Source organism: Littorina saxatilis, linkage group LG8, assembly GCF_037325665.1.
Source record: "Littorina saxatilis isolate snail1 linkage group LG8, US_GU_Lsax_2.0, whole genome shotgun sequence".
Taxonomy (NCBI): domain Eukaryota; kingdom Metazoa; phylum Mollusca; class Gastropoda; order Littorinimorpha; family Littorinidae; genus Littorina; species Littorina saxatilis.
Window position 1 is genome coordinate 5,978,006 of NC_090252.1, and position 5,335 is coordinate 5,983,340.

The 5,335-nt window shown below is 41.4% G+C and overlaps 1 long non-coding RNA gene across 1 annotated transcript in view; it reads right to left on the minus strand.

The window, feature by feature from the left end:
• The window catches only part of LOC138974942 (uncharacterized), a 6,450-nt gene extending 2,255 nt beyond the window's left edge, over positions 1–4,195 (minus strand). The window contains exons 1-2 of the long non-coding RNA XR_011458459.1: positions 3,287–4,195; positions 2,519–2,583 (exon numbers count right to left, since the gene is read on the minus strand). This is a non-coding gene — a long non-coding RNA (uncharacterized lncRNA). The remainder of the gene's footprint in view (positions 1–2,518; positions 2,584–3,286) is intronic.
• Positions 4,196–5,335: the final 1,140 nt, after the last annotated feature.

The window sequence follows — 5,335 nt, forward strand, 5'->3', positions numbered from 1 at the left end:
TTCCGAACCTCAGTTCCACACTAGCGTTAAGCAAACAAAAAGTGTATTTAATTTTTTGTTTCAGGGCTAATCTAACTTTTCTTTGTGTGTCTTTTTGTGTTTGGCAGGTTAGTTAGTTAGTTAGTTAGCTAGCTGTTGCTTTTCGGGTCCAGCGGACCATAATAGGCCAAATCAGGACCCCACAAGTTAATCATTACACATTTTTAGATTAAAACAATTCTAATACATAAAATCCATAACATCACCCGAAGGCAACAGAAAAGTCAAAACAAGACCCTATATGTCAAATAAATTGGACAGTTTTAAAATTCAAATCTTAAAATAAAGACCAGACTCCTTTAAGAACCCCAAAAGAGCTGTAGAGCTGACCTCTGTAAAAAATACTTTTCAAGCTAGAGGTGTTTTGGCAGGTTTGGTCTATCACGTCCCCCAGGTTCTCCGGAACCTTCCCGACATCGGAATAAGTCAGGTGGAGCGTAAAAATTACGACCAACATCTAGCTTATTTTGGTGCCACAAGTAGAGAGGGTGGTCGACATAAAATGAATGTCTCCAAACAGGTTTGTTGTGCTTATTTTCCATTTATTTATTTTGTATACACAAGGCTAAACTCACTCTGATACTAGTTAAATTTATGACAAATGCAAGATTGTTACTTATTACACAGCTATTTGTTTTCTAAGACTGCGTATCCATACATTGTTGGTCAAAATTGGTCCTTACTGTGAATTTGTTTGTTTGCTTAATGCCCAGCCGACCACGAAGAGCCATATCAGGGCGGCCTTACTGTGAAGATAAGTTTGAGCTCAAGTCCGCTTTAGTATGAAGGCTTTAGTATATTCATTGTGTAATTGCTAACAAAATAAGCATTGTAAAACTGTTCAACAATGCAGTAAAACCTGTTAACCCTTAGGCTGGTTGTCGCGACATATGTCGCGCTACTTTACGTATACAGTAGTACCTGCCATATCCGGTCACCCATTAGTCATTGCAAAGGTGACCGCAAATATCAGGTGGCCGTTCATTACAGGCCCCCTCCTCCTCCAAAAAAACCCAAAAAACACGATCAAGTTTTCATGAAGAAAAGAGAGCGATCATCCATGAGCCGCCGATTCATTGTCTCTGTTAGTTTTGCTTTCGTTTATACATCTTAATTATTTGCGTGTTTAACTCGATCGTCCTGGCTAAGCTATTGTTTCGTATGTTTCTATGTGTGTTGTTTGGATTATTATATATGTATTTGAGTGTCAGATAAACAAGTGTTTCAAACTCACATCAGCTGTGATCGATCCGGAAGTGACTGCCGTAAATGTACATGTATGCGCATGTCTGTATTTACAGTTTGCGCATGCGTAAGTATTCATGTCGTCTGCTCGTGCTGTGCCGTCTGTGCACACAACACACACACACACCACAGGCGCTCGCCCGCGAAAGTGACAAGTGGCCGTTAAGTGGCCGCTCCTGTCGAGTAAGAGGGGCACCTTAGGGCAAAAATCAGTGACCGTTGACCGCGTCAGACAGGTTAACGGCCATTAAGAGTCAATTATAGAAGGAAAACTCATTAGTCATGGGAAAGCTGGCCGCTCCGGGTAGGTTCACGCCCACGAAAGGGCCGGAAATGGAAGGGACTACTGTACTGTCACCTGGTTGTCACGACATATGTCGCGCTACTGGCTCAGCCTGTTTGGTTGGTTGGTTGGTTGGTTTTTGGGGTTTAATGTCTCTTCAGCAGATGCTAGCTGCTATTCGAGACCGATGCAGTTATTTTCTTTTCCCTTCATATGGCAAGTTCTACGTTTCAGACTATTTACATTCAAATCTATCACTGTAAAAGAAGGTTCTAAAAATTAATAATTTTCACTTCTGGTACTTTAAATCTTGTAAAAAATCTTGATCTCTTTTAAAAAGTTAAAAATCTTGTCCGGGGGAACATCCCGGAATAAAACCTTCAGTGTTTCCGCATTGTAGTGTTTGTCTCGAAATTCTTGAACGTCTACACATTTTGTGAGAACATGTTCTAATGTCCATGGTTCGTCACATCCAAAACAGTATGGTGGATCTTCACCTTTCAGCAGATACGAATGTGTAATGTGACTGTGCCCAATGTGTAAGCGACAGAGAACTGTCTCTTCTTTCCTGTTGAGGCGACATTGGGGTAGGCTGTCCGACAGCTGGGGGACGATCTTACAGCCTGTTTGGTCGGTTCCCATTACCTCCCATGGATGTGAAAACCAATATGAACGTTTTTTGTTATTTTTCTCTCTGTTAATTCACCACTGGCTATGTAACATGTGTTACAGAATTGCACCAGTGTAAGGGTTAATTTCACCTTGTACATGTCATGCAGACATGTTGATTTTTACAGTATGCAAATCAAATGTACAGAAATGCTGTTTACTGTTTCATTCAAAGATTCTTCGGAGAGAAAATGTCCTTCTCTACTATGCGCTGAACGATGAAGACATTCCAAAAGCAAAACGCGGCAAGGTTGAAAAGCTCCGAAGGTAAGAAAGACTTACTCGTGGGACTTGTGACTTGTGTTGATGTTCTGTTTTTTGCTGGTATTATTGATTCCTCTCAGAAACTGAAAAAAAGAAGAACAGCTGTTATTTATAAGGAGTCAAGAGATTTGAGGCATGAAAACAGTGGAGTCCGCGTACAACGAATCTTAAGGGAGGTACATTTTAGTTCATTATATCAGTAATTCGCTGTAGAGTTTTCAACCATAAATGGCCTCAAGACAAGTTTTCCCACTCACCTTCAAATGATCGTCCCATCGATCTTTCCTTGGAGAGTACAATCTCTGCATGTTTTCAACTGCTTATTTTCATTCTTCGACCTTTGTTACCGGTATACTTTTACTTGTGTTTTTGTATTTTTGTCTTTGGAGAGAATTATTGACATCAGTTCGTTGTAGCCTTGTGACTTTTAGAGACAAAACGGCTCTGGGGCGATGAAAAGGTGTTTGTTATAAGAGGGGTTCGTTATGCAAATGAGTTCAAAAGGTTCGTTGTAGCCGGAAAGTAACAAGTAAGAAATAGAAGGCTGTCTGCCGGGAAATCAATGGCAGTTCGTTAAAAGCGAGATTTCGTTATACCCAGGTTTGTTATAGCTGGACTCCACTGTACTTGTTTCAGTGTAATTCATATATCATATATGTTTTTCAGTTTAAAACTTGTTATGTAAAATTGATCAAGCTAGGTTGCAAGTTATTCTAATAAGTGGAAGCAATACTGCTTGCACAATAACAGAAAAATGCCTTTGACTAAGATTACAACAACATTTACTTTGAATTTGAACAGCCACCCGGTTGCGCCGCTTCCTGGTGAAGATGAGGGTCAAGTTCGGTGGTCCTGGAAGTGCCTCTTCTGCGGGGTGACACAAGGATGGTCGCAGATCCTCTGGGCCTTTCTATGCACATCTTGTACAAAGGAATACATCAGAATGTTTTGTAGAGCAATAGAACACTTTATTATCTCAACGAAAAACTCAGGTGTGCTGTACAGCATTACAACATAACAATGTGTTATTCATTCTTTCTTTCTTTCTTTATTTGGTGTTTAACGTCGTTTTCAACCACGAAGGTTATATCGCGACGGTGTTATTCATTATGCATTATTATTATTATCATTTGATAACTTACCTATCACATTTATTGTGGTTGTAAATGGGTCTCCATTTGAAGCCCCACTTGACCCTCACACGTTCTCGTGTGGAAACATAGGTTTCTGTGAAAGTAGGGAATGTACGACAATCCCAGCCTATTCCAAGGATTTCAGTGAGAATACCCACTGAGACAAATGCCTCAAATGAGTCTACCCCTTCAACCCCCAAAACAGGCTGGAAATGACGTCTCCATGCCTCCACAGTAAATGGTATCTCCAGGCTGACCCGCTTTTGGTGACCCATATTTGCATCAGGGGTGTATCTAGTGCCACCAAGGGCATCATACACCGCACCGCAGGGTAAAAGGAGAAACAGAATCCGTTAGTCGCCTCTTACGACATGTTGGGGAGCATCGGGTAAATTCTTCCCCCTAACCCGCGGGGGGACAAATTGGATTTGCCCAAACGGTCAGCTGGTCGACGAATCTTGCAGGCGAAGAGAAGAACATTTAGAGGGAACCGTTATTTTAAGCCGTGAAGCAAGCATTCGGTCATACAAAGGTTTTTCATCATGGCTGAGAAAAAAAGATTCGTTGTGACTGTGGAACTTTCGTCGGATGAATTAGACAGGTTGGAGGCATTTTTCCAGCCAAGTGATGTTGACTTTGATATTTCTGTTGATACTGATACTGCGGGATCGACTAGTTATTCACAAATGTCGGAATGTGCAGCAAACCAGGACCCGCCTTTTTATATTCCCGCGCTGGAGGGACGAGAAAGGTGTCCGTTTTGTTTTGCACAGCCCTGTGTGACACATGAGGACTTTCATCAAGGATGGTGGCCGATGGAAAATGTTGAACCACACCGGAAAAATCATCTGTACAGAAAAGACCTGTACAGAAGATACTTTACAGATCCTGCTGTGAATCCAGCCTAGATGTCAAGCCTGTAAATCCAGTCCTCAGGATATTGAGCCTGTTCTCGATGCTGTTCCTGATGTGGAACCTGTCAGCTTCGTCCGCGTTCTCGTCTTCGACTGATCCTGATCTAACACTGATCGGGAACTCAACTTCGTCTACGTCGTCGAATGATCTCGTGCATGAGCTAACACTGATAGGGTTCTCGACTTCATCCTCGTTTTCATCGTCGGCTGATCCGGGTCAAGATCTGACACTGATTGGATTCTCGGCTTTGACTTCGTTCTCGTCGTCGAATGATATAATTCTGGATATGAGACTGATCCTGGCAGGCTTGCCAGGCAAATGAACAACGAATCTGAATAATTGTTCCAAAAACGTCTTTTCTTAGTGTTTGACAGTATTGGTTTATTCTGGCACTTTTTCAGTTATATAAGTATATTATGTTACAGTCATTTTCCCTTTGAGTTATTTCTTTTTAGTTTGAGTACATGAAAGTTGATAATGTTGTTGTGTTTGTGATGATCAAGTCTTTATTAGTTGACTAAATTGATTTGTTCTGCAAATAGTTTTCCTGGTTCAGTATAGGGCATGAAAGCGAGTGATTGAGTGTGAGTATCTGATTTTGATTCTGTGTATTCATCTTCCACGCATCAGTGCGTGACACGGTTCAATTTTGTTAAAAGGGAGGGAAGTCAGGTTAGGAAAACAAAACAAGCTTAAACGAGTTATAGAACCAAGTGTCAGAAGTGAGACGGTCACGTGAGTGTGACGGACAGGACGGTTGGTTGGTTGGTTGGTTTTTGGGGTTTAA